Source organism: Arvicola amphibius, chromosome 8 (genome assembly GCF_903992535.2).
Source record: "Arvicola amphibius chromosome 8, mArvAmp1.2, whole genome shotgun sequence".
Classification (NCBI taxonomy): domain Eukaryota; kingdom Metazoa; phylum Chordata; class Mammalia; order Rodentia; family Cricetidae; genus Arvicola; species Arvicola amphibius.
In genome coordinates, this window is record NC_052054.1 from 10,863,321 (window position 1) to 10,888,108 (window position 24,788).

Below are 24,788 nucleotides of genomic sequence, written 5' to 3' on the forward strand. Positions count from 1 at the left end.
CCGTCACAGCAAGCTAGTCAGGCCAACAGGCTTTTTAACACACCCAGTGTCTCTCCCAGGCCTACCTTGCCAGGGCTGTTCTTGGCAGTGGGGTGTGCCAAGAGGACTATGTAGTCAAGTCACATGGCTCTTGAGCTGGGAGTGGAGCCACAAATGGGCTGGATTTTTCTCCTGGGGATGATCTTCATGTTCCACAGACTCCACAGAAAGCAGGGTGTCATTGGACACTTGGATCTGGTACCTAAAGCCCCTCTGAAGCTCCTGCTTCCTCTGGAGCGTGGGGTGATCCACAAGAAGTGCAGGCCCTGATCCTAAACACTAGGTCTGAGACTGAGAAGCAAAAAAACAAGACGGTGAGAAAAAGTAGCATATCAATTGCATCCCACTCCTGAGGAAGGAGAGGACTCTCACATGTTCTGTCATAGTTTGGCACACTAGGGAAGGGCACACACACTCGCTGCACACACCCATAAAGAAATACAGTTTAAAGATAGAAAAAGGCAGATTGACAACACAAAATAAGATGGTGGAAATCAAGGCAAAGTTAGAAGTCCCAACAAATGCTAATACGCTCACAAGCTTCACAACAGAAATCATCTGACCTGAGAGACAGTCTCAGTGCGAAGGTTCGCATTTGCAGAAAAACCGAAAAATAAAGCCCAGTAAATACTAAGCTGGTAATGGTGATGACACATTAATTATGGGAAATACACTTTAAGGCACTAACATTCAGCATAAAGAGGGTCATCGTTTAATTAAAAAAGGAAAGAAAAGAAGATTGACTGCATAACCTTGCCCACCTGAATTCAGTCTCTGAGAGCCATGTGAAGGGGGGAGCCAGTTCCCACCAGTTATCTTCTGTCTTCTGCATGTGTGTTATCACACGTGTGACCCTGCACACACACACACACACACACACACAATAGTGACAATAATAATTGTAATTACAACAGTTGCCGAGAAACTATAACAATCCTATATTTGAATGTAGCCAGCAACCTCGCCACCAAAATAACAGAGGTAGGTCGACTATAATGAATCACGAAGTTTCCCAAAATAGCGTGTATTTTTTAAGACAAAGTCTGAAGCCAATAACTATGACGTATAAAATACATTGAAAAAGAAATTCTGTCTTTATAGTAAATATATACAGCATCTTGCCCCAAACAGAGGTGACAAATAGCAGAATGGCCACAGTCGAATCTCAAATGACACTCTACCAGCTATGGAGGTGTGCGGTTGGTTCCCCGGCTTATTTCACATCACAGATAGTGTGGCCAGAAATTTAAATCCTAAGGAGACATTTTAGAAAGTCTATCATTTTAAAAACTAAAATGGCACTTCACAATTATAGGAGGGCTAGGAAGTGGCTCAAGAGAGTAAGGTATCTGCTGCGCAAGAAAGAGTACCCAGTACTGACATACAAGCTGGGTGGGCATGGTGCCCTCTGTAATCCCAGCATGCTGGAGGTAGAGCCGGAGATAGGAATCCCTGGAGCAAGTGGGCTAGCACAGACTTGTCGGGGAGTATTATTTTAAGGTGTGTTACTTCTGCTTATGTTGCATTTGATTAACTCTGTGAAGCTGTGGTTCTCTGCCTGTCTCGAACACCTGATGGTCTAATAAAGAGATGAGCAGTCAATAGCAAGGCAGGAGCAAGGACAGGCGGGGCTGGCAGGCAGAGAGAATAAATAGAAGGAGAAACGAGGAAAGCAAGGAATGAGAGAACAAGGGGAAGGAGGACATCAGGGCCCAGTCACCCCAACAGCCGTGGAGTAAGAAGGAAAGTAAGACATAACGAGGAAAAGGAAAACTCCAGAGGCAGAGGTAGTCGGGATAACTGAAGTTAAAAAAGCAGGCATGAAACAAGTCAAACTGAGGCCAAGCATTCATAACTAAGAATTCATAACTAAGAATTCATAACTAAGAATGAGCCTCCGTTTGTGATTTATTCAGGAGCTGGGTGGTGGACCCCTCAAAAAGGAAAAAAGAGTAAACCATTCCACAACACAGACTGACTGACCCTGGACCTTCAGGATGATTGAGAGATTTTGCCTCTATGTAGGTTAAAACATGTCCAAGGAAGATGTTGATGCCATGGTGGGATCTCAACACACACATGCCCATGCACCCATACATGCCTGTGCATCCTGTACACATGGAAACACGCATAGACATGCCCATGTGCCCACACACACCTGTGCACCCTATACACATGGAAACATGCATAGACATGCACATGCACCCACACATGCCTGTGCACCGTATATACATGGAAACACGCATAGACATGCACACATACCTGGGAAAAAAAGAAAAAAGATTAACATGGAAAATTCGAGCAGATGATTAAGTGAAAGGTGAGAACAGCTTTTGCAGTCAAAAACAACGTGGGTCCTCCGTATTAGAAACCATGGGGTCCCACGGCTGCTTTAATGATTCTGTGTTTCATTGTGTCAAAGTCCCAGTTTATTTGTTGAGCTAGTCATGAGTGAATATTTTGGTTATGTGACAGAGACTATGGTTGTCCCTTTAATACCGCTTCTCCTCAACTTTTAAAAACTATTTTATGCATGTGGGTGTTTTGTCTGTATGTATGTTGTATGCCACTTACACGCCTGGTACCCAAGAAGGCAGAAGAAGGTGTAAGATCCTTGGGAACTGGAGTTACGGGTGGTTGTGTGCCACCATGTGGGTGCAGGGAATTGAACCTGGGTCCTCTGGAAAAGCAGCCAGGGCTCTTAACCACTGAGTAACCATTATCATCTCTAAAATGGGTCTGGAACCTAAACATTCCTTAAAACAGTAATTCTTGTTGCCAATAAGCGGACAAGTTTGGAACAAGCAGGAAGGAAATAGTCTGGCTAAGGAACTGGTATGATATTCTGTAAAATATTATACACTGTGTGCCCAAACATTATGTTACATTAAAATAACTTTGTTTGCATGTAAATATCTGTATCTATGAGCCTTCATGACGGATATCCAATGTCGGGACTTACAAAGAGGGGCACATTCCCCGAGTTCTTCTGTACTTCACTGAACTTGACTGTCCAAGCGGAAGCTTGATTGATGTTACTCAGTGATTAATGCGGCAGGCACCCTCCTTTCCCTTCCAATTCAGAAAGCTCCATTTAAGCCCCCAGGATACATAAGTGCCTCATTTCTTAAGAAACTACAGTGAGATTAAGGAGAAGGGAAGGCTTCACAAAGCAATTAGGAGGAGGGCAGTTTAATCCAGCCCTCTCTGATTGAAAAGCAGCTTCAACCGAGGCCTTGCCTGCAAAAATAAACTTTAATCTGCAAAACAGTTTGCTGGAAATTTGATCAAACAGGAAAAGAAGACGGATAAATAAAATAGCTATTAAGCACCCGTTTCTTCCCTCGTGGTTTCTTCTCTTTTCAGTGTATTGAGTCCAATATCAGAATATACAAGAATAATCATTCCTAAGTGTATCACAGATCCTTTTTAGTCTGAAAAAGCCCTGCTCACACGGTACAAATATGTCCTTTTCTTTCAGTTTATAATTGACATGGCATGAGATGAGATGAAGTAATTCTGATTCATGTTGTTGATTCTCTTTAGAATGAGGGCGTCATTTAGAACTGGGACCTCCCTAGAAAAAGGCTTCAGAATATGAGCTGTGGGTTGGTGAGGTGGCTCAGTGGGTGGAAGGATTGCCACCAAGCCTGCTGACCGGAGCTCTACCCCAGGGGTCCTACAGTAGGAGAGGATTGAAAGCTGCAAGTTATCCTCTGACCTCCACATGTACCCCCTCCCCAGAATACACAAATAAATGTGATTTCCAAAAAGGCTGGGGAATGCCTGTGTCTTCTTCCATTCCCTGCCTTCCCCTATCTTTAACCAGTGGCTACTATGTGAGATAATTTGAGAGGAGATGAGAAAACTTTGCATGCAATTACAGCTTTTTCAAAATTGGTTTCCAAAGGCACATTAACTTTTATTTTATCGTAAAGCCACTTGGGCCCTCAGACATGGCGATGCCAATTTCCTCAAACATCTCCACCCCTTAGGGTGCCTTCATCTGTGTGTCTGTCCAGTGTTACAGAGTGACTCTCCTCCCACGGTGCCACAAGGAAGACAGGCACACAGGAGCTGACCATATTCTCAGCTTGTTCCTGTGCTTGTAAAAAGGCAAGCACACTGTGGTGTCCTGAAGATCCGGGGGACACAGAAAGAAAACCCTTAATGCAGCTAAAAGACGTTCACTATTGGCTGTAAACTGTCACAGCACGAGGAGCATGGAGCCACAAACACACATGCGAACAAAGAAGTCAGAACAGTGATCAAACTAAAAAAAGTAGTTCAGAGTAAAATAATAGACAAAGAAAAAGCACTTCCCACCCTCCTTTTATCCAGTAAAATATTTATTTTAGACCAACTCCACATGCACACCACACACGTATGTGTAGAGACAACATCTTCTCAGCACTTGTTTAAGCCCACCCTCTCAATAGACAAAACCTACATGGACCATAACATACAGGAGGACCAGATCCTTGACAGAACTTTCTTCTGACTTTTGGCTGTTGACAAATATATCAGTGATCATTGCCGATCAGGTGTGTGGGAACCGCAGGCTAAGTTTGTAAATGGCACTGGAAAAGCAAAGGTTGTGTTATTTAAATTTAAAAGTAAGATTTATGTGTTAAAGTTTAATACATGCGGCCAAATGGCTCTCTAGAAAGGTTGTATCAATTCACAGTCCTACTGATTATACCTGGGAGGGCAGATTGCCAACGCCCCACAAATGTTTTTATTTCTGGTAACAGGAAAGAGAAAAAGTCGCTCTCAGTTTCAGAAAGTTTCATTTCTCTCTGTGGTTATGAGCTTTGACTTTGGATACAACTGTTGGTTAATCTTTCCTCTACAGACGGAACTAATATTATATGTAATACATACATACATACATACATATGTATATATATATATATATAATATATATATATATCAAGGTCTCATGTGTCTTAGGCAGGCCTCAAACACCCATGCAGCTTAGGATGACCCGGAACTTCTGGTCCTCCTGCTTACACCCTGAGTGATGAGATTGCAGGCATGGATCGCCACACCTAGTTTTATGGGATGCTCGCATCAAAGTCAGGGCTTCACGGTTGCGTCACAAGTAAGTCCTCTACCAACTGAGCCACTGCCCCTGCCCCCAATGTGTTATTCTGAAATGGACTGGTTTACCTTTTTCACAATGTAAATGTATTTTATATAGAACATTTGGATATTAATGAAAGAATGCCACGTCATAGGTATGAAAATGACTTTTAAAGAACTTACAATAAATATCCTACTTACAAGGATGACCCTGTTTTACTCCTAGACTCTTTATGCAAGATAAATTTGATTTAAGGTCGTTTCTATTTAAGGCTCTCATTAGAGAAACTGGACTTAATAAAATTTCCCAAAGAATGTGCATTCTTCGATCTGATTTAATCCTAAGATCCTTGTTTGATGTGACTTTAATACATAGTCATTATCTGAAAGACAAATTTATATTTCAGGAGGTAGCAAAATTAGAAAAAGAACAACGAAAAGTCGAAGAATGGTGATGGCTAGCTCCACATCTTCTAAACCCTTTAGAATAAAATTAAGGAAACATAAGGCATACGGCTCTCGGGGATTCCAAACCTTGCTCAGACCTTCAGCCTTAAGTTCGTTGTTGTATTTTTCTGTTGCTTCTATTGCAATGTTCTCTTTGCAGAACTTATGCCACACTCTTCCACTTCATAGAGTACTTGCTTACTGACTTTCTTCAATTTTGCATTTTTAAGGGAACTAAGGCTGACTGGCCAGTAGAAGACTTCATACCAAGGCCTTTAGCAAGCTCAGCTCACTAAGGGCAGAGTATGAGTAGGTAGTTGAGTTTTATGTTATTTTTGGTTTGTTTGTTTGGTTGGTTGGCTTTTTGGTTTTTTTCTAGACAGGGTTTCCCTGTAGTTTCTAGAGCCTGTCCTGGAACTAGCTCTTGTAGACCAGGCTGGCCTCGAACTCAGAGATCTGCCTGCCTCTGCCTCCCGAGTGCTGGGATTAAAGGCGTGCGCCACCACCGCCCGGCTTTTGGTTTATTTTTGCAGTGCTGGTGATCAAACCGTGCAGCCCATGAGCTGCATTTTAGTCTTACTTGATAACTGGCATTCTTCAAGTGTTTTCGTTGAAAGAGTTGCAGTCTAGAGATGAGCATTGATGATGTTGGCTAAGTACTCAATGTTGGGTTGTATGTAACATGAAATTCTTTAACTTTTCAGAATGAAAGACTCTTAATCTGTACTAGGTAATTTTCTTGTTGCTGTGATAAATATGCAATGAAAACCAACTTGAGGAATAAAGAGTTTATTTTGGCTCATGGTTTGGGGGGTACAGTCGTTCAAGGCAGGGAAAGCATGGAGTAGGAGAGTGAGACAGCTGGTCACAGGCCTCCACAGTGAGGAAGCAGAGCTGGTTACTTGCCTCCACAGTGAGGAAGCAGAGCTGGTCACAGGCCTCCACAGTGAGGAAGCAGAGCTGGTCACTTGCCTCCACAGTGAGGAAGCAGAGAATGATGCGTGCTGAGATTCAACTCCCTTTCTCTGCTGGTCAGGTGCCTCCACCATCAGGACTTTATTCTTGAAATGGTTCCATCAAGTTGGTGGTGGCGCATGCCTTTAATCTCAGCACTGGGGAGGTAGAGTCAGGCAGATCTCTGAGTTTGAGTTCAGCCTGGTCTCTAGAGTGAGTTCCAAGCCAGCCAGGACTACACTGTTGCGAAATATTATTTTAACTAGGCAAAGATGTGTTACATTTGTTTGTGCTGTAAAATATCATTTTAACTATATGAAGGTGTGTTACATTTGTTTCTGCCGCCTTTGTTAAAGATGTAAAGATGTGTTACCTATGTTTATGCTGCATTTAATTATGTAACAATGTGTAGCATTTGGTTCATCTTGCCTGCCTAAGGCACCTGATTGATCTAATAAAAAGCTGAACAGCCAGTAGCTAGGAAAGGAATAGGCCAGGCTGGTGGGCAGAGAGAATAAGTAGGAGAATAAATCTAGGCTCCAGAAAGAAAAAGAAAGGAGAGAACAAGGGAGAAAGATGCCCTGACCAGCCAGCCAGATACCAGACAGACAGACAGACAGACAGAAAGACACAGAGCAAGCAGTGAAAGTAGTATTTACAGAATAAAAAGTAAAAAGCCCTGATGGAAAAATTGTAGATGACTAGAAAGAGGTTAATTCAAGTTATAAGATCTAGCAAGAAACAAACCTAAGCGAAGGCTGAACAGTTACATCTAATAATAAGTCTCTGCGTCATGATTTGGGAGCTGGTTGGTGGCCCAAAAGAAAACCTGTTACATTATACAGTGAAACCTTGCCTCAAAAACAGCAATAAACAAACAAGAAGATGGAGAGAGAGAGAAGGATATATATATATATATATATATATATATATATATATATATATATAGAGAGAGAGAGAGAGAGAGAGAGAGAGAGAGAGAGAGAGGGAGGGAGGGAGGGAGGGAGGGAGGGAGGGAGGGAGGAAGGAAGGGTTCCTAAAATTCTCTGGGGTTGTATATGGAAATAACTAAGTACTTGAGTATGCTTGCAAACTTATTTTAGCTTCATATCTTTTAGATATTTAGTAGTTTTTTAAAAAAATTCATCAACTGACCTATTAGTTGACTAACAAGAACTACGTTCTTTAAAGAGGCTATGCAGCTGCCAGCGCATAACTAAATTAAGTCTGATATAGTTAAAGTGAGTTAGGGAGAACAGTTTAGTTGGTTGGCAATTTTAGTTTAAGTGAAGGGAGTTCAAAACATTATCTCAAACCTCCAGTAGGCTAATTATGAGAAATGGTTATTTTATTAACTATTTTACTCTTTATTTTTTTGTTCCTACAGCAGAGACCAATGAATATTGGTCTTATTTTTTTTTAAGAATTTATTTTCATTCATTTGCATGCATACACATTTGTGGCCTGCATGTGTAATGTGTTCCCATGTATGTGTGTGCATGCTTGTGGAGGCTGGAAATGGATGTCAGATGCCTTTCTCCACCACCACTCTGTTTACTAAGGCAGGGTCTTTCAGCTGAACCCAAAGCTTGCCAACTGGCTAGTCTAGCAAGCCAGCATGCCTTGGTGACCTGTCTCTGTCTTTCAAGTGCTGGGATTACAGGTGGGCCACCATGTCTACCCGGTTTTTATGTAGGTTCTGTGAATCTGGACTCTGGTCTTCAATATTTTGGTATCAAACACTTTCTGTCTGAGCTGTCTCCCCTCTCTTGTTTGAGGCAGAGTCTCATGTAGCCCAGGCTCGCCTCCAACTCCTGCTTCCCCTGCCTTCATCTCTCACGTGCTGGTAATGATCACAGGCTGTACCACACCACACCTCGTTTTGGTTTTGTTTGTTGAAAGAGGGGAAGACAAGTGTATTTTGGGTTCAAGAATTATTTACCAATGAGAGAATGCATAGATTTTTCCATTCATTAGGTAAATATTTATTTATCACTCGTTTTAAGTCATTAGAATAAAGTTTGAATTAAGCATTTGAAGTCATGTGTGGGTGAGTGGTATAGCCCTGAAACCCCAGCTCTTGGGAAGTTGAGGCAGGAGGATTGCTACAAGTTAGGAACCAGTTTGGACTTCATAGGGAGCATGGGCTACAAAGTGGAAAACTATTCTTCATAAACCCCGGACAAGAGAACACTCAACCAAAAGGAAATAAATAAATAAATAAAAATAAAAAGCATTTGAAACCAAAAGGAGGTGATACCAGACTTTCTAAAAACTTGTTATTCACTGACCTTTGAAACTGCTCAGAACTCTAAACCACAGAGGTTTAATCTCCAAGTTTCTATCTACCCCCAAATAAATTCCGATTCAACTCATGATAACATTTAGTAGACTGAGAATATAGCCAATGTGTTGTCAATAATCCTCATTATTTAAAAAATTGTTCTACCTTACATTTGAATCTATTTATAAAATGAAGGTGGTTTGGGGCGGAGGGACACGTCAGCACAGGTAGTTTAATGAGGAACTATTTTTTATGGGCAGCAGGGATCACTGTTGGTTGCAGGCCTCGCTGTTCTAGGACCTTTCTTTACTAGGTGCTGAGATAAGATAAGATAAAGGTTCCTTCCCAATTGCTCCATTTAATAGGGCTTGGGCGAAGGGCACCTGGCAAAGAAACTCACCTTGGAGAACATTCTGGAAGATGAATAGAAAGTTCCCAGGAAAGCTATGCTGGAGAGGGTACAAGGAAGGGTGCCCCTGATGGCCGGGTCTCAGAGAAGGGAAACCTTAAGAAAGCTACGGTAGGGTTTAGGGGTGACTGTGGATCGCGGAACCGAGCCTCTCGGGATCTGCTATCGACAGATGCCTTCAACTGTAACTCTTCAAGGGGTTGAATGGATTGGATTTCCTGTGGAAGCCCGTGAATAGCAAGGCTTTGTGTCAAGGGGGCTCCAGGCAGAAGCCTTCATTTCCACGCATGAAAAAGGCAGCATACACCTCGGTGACACCCTGCCTGCCCCACGGGAAAGGAACAGGGAGGAATCACATAGCCAGGTGCTTTGCTCTTTGTTTGTGCCCAGGCCTCGAACTGCTCTTATGCCTCAAGATGAGCTGCCTGCCAATCAAGGAAAGCAACCAGAATTCACCATGAACATTTCTGCGATAACCACCCCTACAGGCATATCAAGTGGGTATTAGAGAAATCATGCGAATATCAACCTCACTAGAAGTTCATTTTTAAGGCTAGAATTCTTGCATAGTTTTAAAATCAATCACTGTTTTTTCTAGTTGAAATGAATCTCTGGTAGAGCGCTCAGCTAGCTAGTACAATTCCCTGGGTTCAAACTTCGGCACTTTCTCTCTCTCTCTCTCTCTCTCTCTCTCTCTCTCTCTCTCTCTCTCTCTCTCTCACACACACACACACACACACACATACACACACACATCCTGCATGCATACACATTGTGATGCACTCATTTATAAATTTTAAGTGTCTTTTATTTTCAAAGTTTGATTTTATTTAATTTAGAAATATTAGTGTGTGTGTGTGTATACCAGTGTGTGTGTGTGTGTGTGTATACCAGCGTGTGTGTGTGTGTACCAACGTGTGTGTGTGTACCAGCTTGTGTGTGTGTGTATACCAGCGTGTGTGTGTGTGTGTGTACCAGCGTGTGTGTGTGTGTACCAGCGTGTGTGTGTGTGTGTGTGTGTGTGTGTGTGTGTGTGTACCAGCGTGTGTTTGTGCCACAATGAGTGCAGCTGCCCACAGAGGCCAGAAGAGGGTGTTGGATCCTCTGGACCTAGAATTACATGCAGTGTGAGCCACTGGTCAGGGCTAGAAAGAGCCCTCAGGTCCTCTGGAAGAGCAGTAAGTCCTCTTAACCACTAAACCATCTCTCTGGCCCACACAGTTAGATTTACAAGAAGGGTGTGTAAGCTTTTCTGCTTAACACTCTCTGTGACTCTCAAATTATTATATTAGGGCTCTTCAGACCGGGTTTTTCTTCAGCCAATGAAACAACGTATGTAGTCTGAAATATGCCTAATCCTTAATACTAATAGGAGGGTTGGGGAGATGGCTGAGTATCAAAATGTTTGACTTGGAAGCAAGAGGGCCTGAGTTCAATCTCTAGAGCTCATGTTGAAAACAACAACAGCAACAACAACAAAAATTAGGCGTGGTGGCTTACTTGTTATCCTAGTGGTGGAGAGGAGGACAGGACACAGGCTTGTTGGTGTTCAACCAGCGTGGTCTGCTTGGTAAGGTCCAAGCAGTGACAGACCTTGTCTAAAAGGAAGAAAGGAAGGGAGGGAGGAAGGGAGGGAGGGAGGAAGGGAGGGAGGGAGGGAGGGACAGAGGGAAGGAAGGAAGAAAGGAAGGCGTGGATGGTGCCTGAGAAAGGATGTTTGAGATTATTCTCTGGCCTGCACTCTGAGGTGCACACCCCACACACACCTATGTCTGCACACATGAACATATACACACATGTGCAATTCTAGTGGAAGGATCACTGTCTTCACACTTTGCCAGCCTCTCAGAAACAGGAATTTTCCACTGTAAGACCGTATCCACTGGGCGCACTTGAGTGAAGTCTCCTTAGCGGTAAGGGAAGTAGAAGACACTTGGCAAGGAATTTCCGACACCCGCAGAATTTGTTCATTTGCATATCGTTAGGTGATTTGCATGCTAGTTAAGTGAAGGATGCTGCAAATGCATTTTTCATTTACATTACCGAGAGGAGGAAATTAGAAGAAGATGACAGGATGTATGTAAAAGCACTTCATAAAGTACTCAGAGAATGTAGTCCTGTAGTAGCCAAGTCATCCTCTCGGGAAGAGCCATGAGGCACAGGAAAACTATGAAACCAGCATTATAAATCACCAGGTCACTAAGTGTCTCACTGTTTGGTCTTGTATACACTGAGGTAAGGAAATAGTTAAGGCGGTTTCAGGCAGGTGTGGTGGTGCATGCCTTTAGGGGGGCATATAAACTGGGGGAATCTCTGAGTTCAAGGCTAGCCTGGTCTTCATAGTGAGTTCAAGTCAGCAGGGGATACACAGGAAAACCCTGTCTCTAAAAGGAGAAGCATGAAGAAGTGGGAGAAGCAGGAGGAAGAAGAAGAGGAGGAGAAGCAGCAGGAGGAAAAGCAAAAGGAGGAGGAGAAGCAGCAGGAGGAGAAGGAGAAGCAGGAGGAAGAGAAGCAGGAAGAGGAAAAGCACACAGAGGAGGAGGGGGAATGGAGAAGGAGGGGAGGTAGTCCCATTTGCGCTTTCTTATAGGTATTTCTTTAGTTTTTATTATGGAATTACATCCAAATAAACTCACTGGGATGGAAAACTATAAGTCAAGGCACTGTATGTTGGGACCATCCATCACCTAGTTTTCCAGATTCTTTTATCATAACTTCAGCCCTCTTTGTTATCCTACCAGCCCCTGTGGTACATCTTTCTAATTTTTCAGTATTGCAATCAAAGAATGTATTATATACAGAATCTTTTGAGTTTATTTATTGAGATTTCCTTTATAGGAAACATTGACATTGTTGTTTTAAAAAATATTTATTGCATATTTATTATTTATTAATTTGTTATTTGTGTGTGGGCAGCATACATGTGCCACAGTTCACAAGTAGAGCTTAAAGACCAACCTGTGGGAATCTATTCTCTCCTACCACATGGGCCCCAGGAATAAAATTCAGGCTGTAAGCCTTGCTGGAAAATGCCTCTACCCTCTGAGCCTTTTTACCAGCTCCAGAATTGTTGATTTCAAACAAACAGAACACTAGATATTTACTTACTTTTGTTTTTTTCATTTTGTAATAAGTATATTGATTTGTTTAAAAAATTTTCACATTGTATCTATTTTGTATACGTGTCTCTTTGTCCACCACTTGGGTCCCAGGGATGGGACACAGGTAGTCACTCATGCTTGGTGGCCAGCACCTTTGCGCACTGACCCATCTCTCTGGGGTCATTGTGTTTACTCAAGCTTTGGATTCTTGTATCCTACTACAGAAACAGTATCATTGGTTTTCCCTTTGAATTCCTCCTCCCTTTCTTTCATTTTCGACTATTTTCCTGTGTCTGGGTAGGTGGCCTTCTCATCTACCTTCCTCACATCTGAACCACATTTCCCCTCCTCTGTCTCATCCTCTCTAGTCTTCATCATTGGCGATTTCTCCATTACTGTTTTTCTCTAGTGCTGAACACAGTTTTGTCTACGCATTGAGACCTTATGGAGCATGTTCTCGTTCTAGACACTCCATTTGTTTCACTTACATTGACCTGGTCTTCATAGCCGCTGTGCCCTATTGTCTCTGTGTGCACAGCTTCACACCTTTTTAAAATTTCCTTTACCCATCTTATGTGCCATTCCTTTTGGAGTGTTTGGGGGGTTAATTCTTTGGCGTCATTCTTTCTCATGGTAGTTATATTCCTGTGAGCTCAATAGCATGTTGCCATTGCTACTGTATGTTCATGTATGTTCGTCTTCAGGGCCTCCTTTCAGAGAGGATTCTGCTTTGGACTGACTTGCGCCCTGCCCACTATTCCAATGTTGAAGCCTGGGATGGTTATTTTCACTCGGAAGGGCCCTGGGATGCCCAGACTGATGGTCTTTCATAGGATGTGCCTGTGAGGGTTTCCGGAAGAGGTTTGGTTTTTGAGCTGATTGGTGGGCAAAGCAGATGACTCCATCCAATGAGACTACGGTGAGGTGGTCTATGAGCCCATGGGCAAGTCTTCAGGAGAAACACCTTGATCTTGGCTTTCCTGGAAGAACTAGGATGTAACTAATTTCTACTGGGTAAGCTACCCATCCTGTGTTAGCCACCCTTTTCCTTGTGACTGAGGGAGGTAAGGGTTTTTCCTGACTCACGGTTTGAGGAGATCCAGCCCTTCACAACAGAAGAAGTCATGGTGGCTGGACTGAGAGGTCACTGTCACTCTGCATCAGGAGAGCAGATCCTGGAGTGATGGGACCCACCTCAGTTCCCTTTTTTGTTCATTTCAGGACCCCAGCCCATAGGATGATACCACCTACATTCAGGACCAATCTTCCCTTTTCAGTAAAAATCATTCTGAAAGCATGCTCATAGACACACCCAGAGATGTGTTTCCATGGTGATTATATCCAATCAAGCTGATGATGAAGAGGAACCATCACAGAGTCTATGGTGTATATATATATATTTTTTTTTCATAGAAACACTGGGATATCAAGACAGTTTCAAACCCCCAAGTGTGTGGAACTGGTCTCACAGGACACTTTTGTGTTTATGTCTGTTAGATCTTTCAGGGCTTCAGAGACCTGTCTGTAGTGTTAACTTATTTACACAAAGCCATTTTCTAGGAAAATGGAATTAAGGTCAGGTTTCCAAGCAAAGAATGTTAATTCAGCCCTCTGGACATGTGACCCAATGTGGTGTCATTTGCTCTCAGGGGATGTCCTTTACTCCGTATGTGCCCATTCCAAGGCTCAGAGAATCACACACTTCTTGACTGGTTCCTCTAGATAGGGACTGGGTTTCCCTAGCTCTGCTCCAGCGTCTGGCCTTTGTGGGAGTTTAAGTGAGAGATTTAAGGCCTCATTCACCCATGGGTCTTTCTTATCCCCTTCCCATTCTTCTTTCTACTAGGTCTTTTTTGTTGCTGCTGCTGCTGTTTTTTGAGACAGGGTTTCTCTGTGTATGTAGCTCTACCTATCCTGGAACTCGCTCTGTAGAGCAGGCTGACCTAGAACTCACAGAGATCCTTCTGCCTCTGCCTCCTGATCTCTGGGATTAAAGGCATGCGCCACCACTGCCCGGCTTCTGCCAGGTCTTTATATCCTACAGATGCCTGGAACCTCAGCCAGTCATGTTCCAGCTTCGGTTTCTGGCCTTGTTCTGCTATCCAGAGAGGTGTAGTAGGAGGGGGCTCTTCTGAAGCCCCATTTTGGAACGTATTTGTTTTCCAGTGTATATTGGAAAGAGGGAGCGTTATTATTAAATACCAGAAGTTAATGTGTTGTTGTGAAGTAGACTAAGGAAATTACTGGAATTATGGAGCTTGGGATGTAGCTCAGTTGGTACCGTGTTTGCCTAGAGCACAGGAGGCCCTGGGTTTGATTGCCAGCATCTCATCAACTGGTGTGAAGACACACACCTGTGAGCTCTGTACTCAGGACACAGATGCAGAAGATCACAGCTACAAAATCACACCGTCAGTTCAGGGATAGCCTTGGCTACGTGCAGCTGTCTCTCAAAGTGAATAAGTCAACAGCATGCTCGTGTTAATTAGTAACTATGGTAACTGCACATAGCAATGACATGTAGCTGAAGCATGACTAGAGAATGATGAACAGATAAGATATATAGAACGAGTTAGAGAAAAATAAATTGACATAATTCAGCTATCAACCCTCATCCACCTTTAATACATGCACTGTCCACGAAACTGTGAATTTCTTTCTTGTCATCTGTTGGACAGAATTTCTGTTTCGTGTTTATGCTATTCCCACACACTAGCCAGAGAAATGGAAATAAATGATAGTCTGTAATCACCCCAAATCTGGAGTCTTTAGTGTGCAGTCAGGTCTCTCAAACCCATCTTCCTCTTGTAACGGCTCCTCCCCCCACCCCCGCAACGCGAATGCATTCTTAAATATTAAAAGCAATTCGATGTTCCTCCACATAGTCAGATATCAGAAGTTGGATTAAGATTAATGCACTCAAGAGCCCAGAACACCAGACTATTTGCTGATGAGTGTCAGACAATCTTGCCAGTGTGGATCCATTGGCAAATGCTCTAAGTGGGATCCAGACAGAATGGAGGAAGAAGAACACGTACTGTGTGATCCTTGCCTGTTCTCTTCACAGCTTAGCCTGGGACGGCGATCTCTCATAAGTTATTGTGAACTCAAATGGGGAAGAGTATTTTTGGATAGATGATCTCCACTCTTCCTGTAGCCATCATGTAACTACAACCATAGGAAGCCGGCCATGAATAAAATGCCAGGAGGATCCAAGATGTCTGCCCCTCACAGCGCCTAGCTCTAGCTTTACCACTGCTTCAAGGTGACCTTGAAACCTTTTAGCTAGCTATGGTGGTACGTGTGCATAATTCCAGCAGTAGGGAGACTGAGGGTTCTAGAAAGATGATTCTGAATCAGCAGCAGGGACGTCTTCTGCAAGTGTCTCCAATAGGACCTCTCAGGCTCCAAGCCACAGTTCCTCAACCAGAGCTGAGAATTCTTTAAGAGCCTGAAGATTCCTGGGTACACTAGAGTTTGAGAAGCCACAGTCTAGATCATTCTCTCATAGTGGAGTTGTGGTGGTGCTCACCTGTAATCCCAGTGCTCGGGAGGCAGAGGCAGGGGGATTGGGAATTTGAAGCCATGTAGTAAGGTCTGGAAAAAGGCAAAAACGTCCATTCTATTGTATTGCCATCTTCACCCAATACAGGTAATGCTGACATTGACTCTTGAACTCGGTAACATTACCTGAGGAAGAAGAGGAAGGCTTTCCATTGGCCCACCCGGCATGGCACTTTGCCTCCTGTTAGCAAGGACCACAGGGGGATCTTGTTCTCCACATGCAGCATATTTTTAAGTCTATAAATGAGTCAGAAAAGCTGTTTCCACTCAATCTAGTATGAACACAGTTGCACTCCCGACTGCTCCGTCAGAAGCAAGGCACTGTCTCCTTTAAGGTTAATGGGTTCCCTCATCAAGCTGTCTTTCTCTTGTGATCTAGCTCTGCCCGCTTATTTTTTTATAGCCCATCTTCTTCGCTATGATTATTTGTCCTTCTAATATTAACAGCAATTAGACTCACCTCACGGTGCGTCACGCCAAGTCAATCTTTGACTGTCAACGCAGGGTGATCTTAGTCTTGTCTCCGTAACAAACGTTGACAACCAAAACAAAGCGCAGGAGGCAGAAGACATGAAGAGAATTAGCAGCGAAGCACTGCAGATGGCACAGACATCTTGGACATCTTGGTTGTCTCTGTCCCTGCTCAACGTAAAGAAATGATGGCATTCATTCCTCTGGGACTGTGAGGATGGTGGCACTGTCTTAAATATCTCTCTGAAAAGTTTGGAAAGAAGACTCCTTGAAAACCATCAAAGCATTAGCATTCTCTTTCTAAATCTAATCTATTTAATTTTATTGGAAAACATTTACATAGCTCATCAACAGACTCCCTAGTATCGAGTAATATTTAACATGCTGTAATCACAGGAAAGAGAGATTTAGATTAAATGCTGTTTTTTTATTACTATTCAATCATCATAAGTTGTTCTACTTTTTATCTTTTTAGTCAACAGATTTCAAAGGAGGGAAAATACCTTCATTTGCAAGCCTACCTGTATTTATCTCCTATTATATTTTCCATTAGTGTCTACATGAGATTTATTCCAGGTGATTTCCAGTAAAGTAAACGTGAATCTGCTCATGCCGGATGCTAATAACAAAGATGAATGCATCCTATCTCTAAGGGATGTTACAAGAATAAATTAGATAATATTTACAGGGGAATTTGACCATATTAGAGGTGGCAGGGAAATAATTTTTTTTGAAAAGCATTTGAAGAACAGTAGTCAAAAAGTGCCATTCAGTTTCAGCTAGACTGACTTGACAGGACCAAGGTACGTTACGAGCGAACTCACAGTGTCTCTGAGTGCCGGATAACACTACACCTGACAGTAAGCATCAGGTCTGGGCTGATTCACTCAGGCATCCGTTTCAATGTGCAAAGTAAGCTCTTCAACCTCCTTCTGAATGTTGACACTTATGAAACCTGGTATACCGGCAAAGCCTTACATATATGTATTGGCTTCGTCATCAGAATTGTCTTAAACCTCTTACTAGGTTTGATAATCTATGTAGATTATAGACAAAGAGGACTTGCTGCTTTCAAGTTGGTACTAGAAAACAGTTGTATTATGTTGTATGTGCGTGTGTGAGTACATGACTATGTATGTATGTATGTATGTATGTATGTATGTATGTATGTGTGCACACAATTGTGTGAAGCCAAGACCACATCAGAAGCATGTCTAAGGAATTTGTCCTTTTTTTTAAGACATTATCTCTCACTGGTCTGGGGCTCAGCTAGTATGCTGTAGAGTATTTGATTACACTGTGTAAAGATGTGTTATTGTGGTTGGTTCGGTAAAAAGCTAAGTGGTCACTAGCTAGGCAGGAGGTATAGGTGGGACTCCCGGACAGAGAAAGCTCTGGAAAGAAGAAAGGGGGAGTCACCAGCTGGACACAGAGGAAGCAGGCCATGCAGGAGGAGAGATAAAAGCCACGAGTCACGTGGCAGCATGTAGATTGATAAAAATGGGTTAATTTAAGTTATAAGAGTTAGTTACAAACAAGCCTAAGCTAAGGCTGAGCTTTCATAAATAATAATAAGTCTTGGTGTCATTATTTGGGAGTTGGCTGGCAGGACAGAGGAAGACTCATTACACAAGTAGGCTAAACTGGCTGGCCACCAAGCCAGTGGCTCTGCCTGTCTTCATCTCCCCAGGGCTGGAATTAGAAGCACAGACCATCACGCCCGGCTTTTGTTGTTGTTTTTATTCTGAGGGTTAAACCTCGTGTCCTTTTGCTTGGAAAGCAGGCACTTTGTTGCATTTGGGTCATCCAGAACCAAACTGTAGCTTTTAGAGGAACAGTAGACAAGAGAGAGTCAGAATTATTCTACGCTAACAGCCACAGTGGCCTTGGAGATATGGCCTAGCGATTGGTGGCAGTCTTAGCACTCTTTGTGGGATGCTGGAAAATCTCCTGTTCCCATATAGTTTTCAAACATCCGTCTATGCTGGCCCGGCACACCACTTTCAGTCTTGTGTCAAAGAAGTGGTCGTGCATTCACGATAAAAGGCAAGAGTTAAAATCATAGGAATATCATGTGGAGCCTTTCAATAAACCAGCACTTAACTGCGTTCCTACTCCCGACCATGCACAATTTGAAGAGCTTCACCAAGGTGACCTCACTTCATTCCTCTGTCGTTGTACAAAGTGGTCACCATTATCACTCCAATGTCACAGCTGTAGCGCCAGACCAAGAAATATTTAAAAGCCTGCCTGAGGTCACACAGTTCATGCATGGAGGAGTCAGGCTACATGCATCCATGCTCTATGTTCTGACTATGAGATTTCCTGCCTCCTTCTGTACGACTCTAGGACCACCATACAACCACGGCAACCGAAACCAAGCCAGGAGCAAACATCAGTGCACACTTAGCAGTAAGGAAAAATGCCAAAGCTGACCATCATTAGAGCGTATTGTAACTGTGACATGTGCCAGGAAAAGCCAAGATTCTGACAAACAAGAGGCCCCCTCTTGCCAGTTCCTACAGAGTCAGACTCATGAACAGCAAGAGTTCACAGTCACAGTGTCAAATTATTCACCAGGAAGTAACACTATATGACATACCCAAAGGACAGTTTTCGTATGGAGACCATGACAGATCTTGGGGAGAAGTAAGAAATGTGAAGCAGAGGTGAATTTTGCCATGGAAATCTCAGCGGTGCTGAAGTAAACAGCGGTGAGTGACTGGCATCTAACACATCATCGCTTGTTTTTGCAGGACGGGATTGGACAACAGGATGGTGAGACTTCATGATACGTGATGTAGAAAAGTCTTTTGCAATGCTTCTTTAATATCTGAAGTATATGCTATAAAATCTTTATTTTGTCATCTGTGGCAGAATGCTGTAATAAGGTTAAGTACAAAACTTTCCATAGCAACAGACAATGTCTCTCAATCAGGAGCCCTGTGTGTCTCCCTTGAAAGAGCTTTAAAGTCTTAACAGACAAACCCCAAGCCAAGCTCACAATCCCATCATCCTGAGGCCAGCTTCCACAGTGAGCGCAATAAAGGATCTACCGACAGAGGACTTGGCTATAGACCTGCTCGTTCCTTCCCCATCTTTATATGACACTTCAGTCTTCGCAGTTACAAAGGTTTCAAGGCAGGACAAACTACCTGAAACAGAGAGATTCTGATTCAGCTGCCATGCAGAAGCTGGGCACGGGGTTCACGGGGGAGTGTTGAGATGGATTTTCCTTGAGACAAAGTCTTTGTTTTCCTGCCCCTCACTGGTTCAGTTCATGTGTTTCTATTCTTTAAACACTGTGGGAATCCTGGGTGCCTCGTTAGCTATAATTCTAAAATAAGTGTTTTACTGAGGGGGAAGGCAGCTTTGGAGACAATGTCTTTATAAGTAGCTATCAAAAATATAATCTGGGGCTGGAGAGGTAGCTCAGTCAGCCAAGCTCTTGCCATGCAAGCATGAAGATCTAATTTGATCCTCAGAACCCATGTAGCAACAGCAGGAATGGTGGTGACCATGCCTATGATCCCACAGAACCCATGTAGCAACACCAGGCGTGGTGGTGACCATGCTTGTGGTTCCAGTATTGGTGAGGCAGAGGCAGGCAGATCTTTGTGGCTCACTGGTCAATCTGCCTGGCCTAATCAACAAGCTCCAGATCCCAGTGGGAGACCCTGTCTCTTGAATCAAGGTGGAAAGTAGCTGGAGATGGCTTAGCAGATAAGAGCACTTACTGTCCCTCTAGAGGACTCTAGCTTGGTTTCCAGCGCCATTTGGCTGACTCCCATCACTTTTACCTCCAGCTGCAGAGGATCTCATACCCTCTTCTGGCCTCAATGGACACTAGCACACCTCTCTCTCTCTCTCTCTCTCTCTCTCTCTCTCTCTCTCTCTCTCTCTCTCTCTCTCTCTCTCTGTCTCTCTCTCTCTCACACACACACACAAATAAATCTGAAAAAACAAGAATGAATAATGACTAACTAAAAAGCAAGCAAATCAAAGCAAAGTAAACAAACAAACTAAAAATAACAACAACCAAGAATGGGATGGACGGTCCTTAAAATGATACTAATACTAACTTCTAGTCTCTACATGTGTGAGCATACATGTAGACACATGTGTACAGATTCAAGAATATATTCTCTCTCCTCTCTGTCTCTCTGTCTCTCTGTCTCTCTCTGTCTCTGTCTCTCTCTCTCTCTCTCACACACACACACCACGATCTTAGGCAATTGGAAGTAGTGACAAAAACAGGAGTAAATTAGATCGATAAGTACAATTGTGTACAGTTGTCTATGCAAACTACAATTAGAGTCTCCCAGCACTTTCACGTGCTCAGTGGACACCTCCCTTGGCCTCCTCCAATTAGACAGGAAGCTCTGCCTGGGGCATGGAGGAATCCACTCACCTTTGTGTCTGAGGGTGTAGGGAGCTCAGTCCCTGCAGCCACTTTGTTTTGCATGGGCTTTGTTTTGAACACGGGGAGCTACACTTGCAGACGCCATTGGATTGGTTATCAAGGAGAGAGGGAGTTAATGATGCCTGGTGAGCTTGCATTGTATCCCTATTCAGGCTTAGAACTGGACCCCCTTCCAAATCCTCTGTTCTGACGGTGGCAGGCTGAACAGTAAAACAGATGGTCTAGTTTTGTCTTGCTTTTCCTTTACAACCTTCTTGAGCAGCTCGGGGAGCTTGGTCCTCTGGGATTTCAGATTATATTTCAGCCCTATTATATGTTTATCAGTTTAGATGCAAAGATGGCATGAAAGAATTATTCAAAACCCTCACGGCCACAGCTTTCGCCGGCTCTCAGTGTGCTGTTCCTTTTAATTGAAAATATTCTAAAGGCAAGATTGATGTGTTTTCTGTCCATGTAAAATAGAAACAGGTTCTGGGTTCCTAAGCTTTCATGAGCTCTCTTTCCTCAGGAGCAAGTCGTCTCTAATTTGCACCTCTGTTTGCACAATATAAATGGCCTTTAAAAGCCCTTCATTCATACAATGGTCTCAGTAACCCAAAGAAAATTAGTAGCAGGCAAAAGCCTACTTTCACTGACACAGAGACAAAAATGCTAATTACCTTAAAATATTCTCAAGTGTATACCGCTGGCCTCCTTCCAGGTAGGACTCAAGAGTTGCCCCCTCCCTTGTTATTTACTAGTGATAGGGGACATTACTATTGATTTACAATCAAGCTTATGTGTTTCTATTTCAATCTTTTCTTTGGGCTCCAAAGTATTGTTTATAACTAAGGTACACAATTTGTTTTCTGCTTACTCTTGGGTACAATTGAGAACTGCCCATTTGCAATCAATTATGTTTTGTTTTGTTCCTATTTTTTTTGTTAAGATACCCAAACTCATTTGTTGAAAAACAAAGTTCCTAAATTCAAATTTATCTTATTTTAAAATTTTAATTGCCATGGATTATAATGTCTTCTTCATATTTCTTTCAAATTTTCTGTGGTGATTAATTCTTTGTCCGAGTTTAAACTATGAAGCTTGTCTTCCTCTCAAAATGGTTTTAAACCAAAGCTTTTGATGAAATAAGCAATAAAGAAACAAAAAACCCACAATTTACTGAGTTAGCATTCCAGGTGCTCTGAAAATATTTTGATAAAAAACAAGCTTTTTTTTGATCATACATGCAACTGGTTTTTTTTACATATATTTTTGTTTTTGAGACAGGGTCTCTTTATGTAGTCCTGGCTGTCCAGGATCTCACTATGTAGACCAGGGTGGCCTCAAACTCACAAAGATCTGCTTGACTCTGCCTTCCAAGTGCTGGGATTAAAGGCAAGGGCCAGTACACCTAGCTATTACAACAACAATAAATATTTATGAAAATCTACTGTGTTCAAATTATTTACTTTATTTTAAAAAAAATCAGGCAAAAGTGCTTTTCTTTTAGAGTCAGTGTAGTTTTCATTTTTAAATTGCATATATTTATTTGTCGTGTGTGTATTCGTGACTGTGCACATGCCATGGCACCTGTGTGGAGGTCAGAGGACAACTTGCAGGAGTCAGGTCTCTTCCTCCACCAATGGGAATTTCGGATCAATTAAGCCCCTTTAACCACTGAATCATCTGACGGCCCTGGAGTCAGTTTAGAAATCAAGTTTGCGTGTGGTGTGTGTGTGTGTATGTGTGGGTGTATAATATAATATATACACACTAAAAGTTAATTGATATTTCAGAAATTTAAAACTGGGGAAGACCAAAGAATAAAGAGGCCACAAGTTGAGGCTAGGTAAAGAGCCAATTAAATGATTAAAAATCCAAATCTTACTCAATTCAGCAATGCAGCAATCAACAGTGTTTTAAAGATTAGCAACAGATTTGAACAGACATTTCAGTAAAGAAGACAAGGCAAATCATGGGAGAAGATGCTGAACCTCCATGGCCATCAGGGAAATGCAAATCAAAACCATGGCAATTATAAAGCATCCCACAAACACCAGGATGGCAGCAGACAGACAGACCGGGTACACACAGAGCAAGGGACGCAGAGGACATGCAGCCTGGGGCGTTGCTGGAAAGAAGACAAAGTGACATCACCACCTTGGGCTTCAGCTCTGCAGCTGTTGAAAAGGTAGCACAAACTCACCAGCAAACCAATTCACCATAAGACTCTACCAGAGAGAAATGCTCTCACTGATATTCATTCAGTTGCTTAGAGTAAAGAAACCCAACTCTCAAAAGCATGTGGAATGGTTTGTTTTGTTTTGTTTTGTTTTTGTTCAAAAACCCTAGACAGACCAGAAAAGAGGAAATCTCAAATGAAGTGTTGCCTCTCTCAGACTGGCGTGTGGAGCAATTTCTTTGCTGTGGATTAATACGTGAGGGCCCCGCCCACTGACGGTGGTGCCATCCCTAGGCAGCTGTGTCTGGGCTGTATAAGAAAAGCCAAGGATGCCAGGGGAGTAAGTCACTGAGCAGTGTTCTTCCCTGGGTCTCTCCTTCAGTTCCTGCCTTCAGCTTCCCTCTGTGTACGGACTGTAACCTGTATATCAAATACGCCCTGTCCTTCCCCAAGCTGTTTTGGTCAGTGTTTACGGCACCAGAGAAGCACACAAGGGCAGTACGCTAAATGAACAACGCTGCTTCTGTGGTCCGTTTCTGTGCAATGTCCAGGAAGGCAAGTTTGTAGAGACAAACATTACAAGAACGACTATTCTACCTGAGGTTGGGAGTAAAATCAGGGATTAACTGCAGATGAGGGGATGCGGGGGGTCATGGAAATGTTCTAGAAGCTGGATTATCGTGTTGGCTGTACACCTGTATGAATACCCTGAAAATCATGGTGTTGCCGCTTTATTTATACAACAAATGCATCCTATGCCCTGTAGAGTGTGCTTCAACAATGCTGATAAAGGGAGAACCTCAGCGCCCTGGGTCTTCACAGATTTAGTGTGAAGTGGTAATCTGAACGGTTTGTGTTTGCTCCGGGGCTAGCACACAATCGCAGCCCAGCAATGCGTCTGGGTCCATAGATGTCAACAGCTCACAGTCGGTGGCCTCCTTTGCAATTTTCAAATTTATTTCATCCTTAGCATCAGTGCTATCAAATAGGTTGAACAAGTGCTACGTAATATATAAAGATAAATGCTTTTCTTTCTTCCTTTCAGCTGTGTGCTGAGGAATTTTAAATCCATAACTTTCTGTGATGCTTACAATGCACCCTAGGGCCTTGCTTGTATCAGCCAGGCGCTCTATCCCTAGCCCTATATTATAGACTTTAAAATTCGCGACCATCCTGGATAATATGCCCCGGACAACCTGAGTAGAAAACATGATCTCTGTCCCAAGCTCTTCAGATGTTTCTACAAAGACAAATGTTTTCACTTGAAGAACTTCACTAAAGGGTGTGTAAATCCCCAAGTGGAGGCTCATATAGGATACTGTCCACAGTATGAGCTTGGTCACCCCACCCACAGACTGACCACATCTCCACCTCTCTCACTGGAGCTCTGGGGGGCTTCTCCAAAACTATTTGCATTTACAAATATTGATATGCACGAACTATAACTATGTCTCAATTAAGGGTACAACAACTGTCATTACGGGAACGGAATATTCTCTGGCAGAAACCACACTGGCAAAATCAGAATGGAAATTGGTGTATTATTTTGTTCCTAGTAATTTCTTCCTTACTATTTCCCTTGAAAGCTCAAAAAGACCTTGAACAGTTACAATTTAGTTAAGGCATTCCAATGTTTAAAAACACGTGACTTGTAAAGTGTCCAATTGTGCCATGTGAGAATGTATGTGGCATATAAATAAACACCCATACCAAATAAAAACCACACGGACTCTTTTATTTTAATTATACATGTGCACAACAGGCCCGGATCACAGCTCTTTGGGTTCAGAGAGATTTAACACTTCTGGAATTATCCCAGCCTGATGATTGCTCCCGGGCTCAGGTGGTGA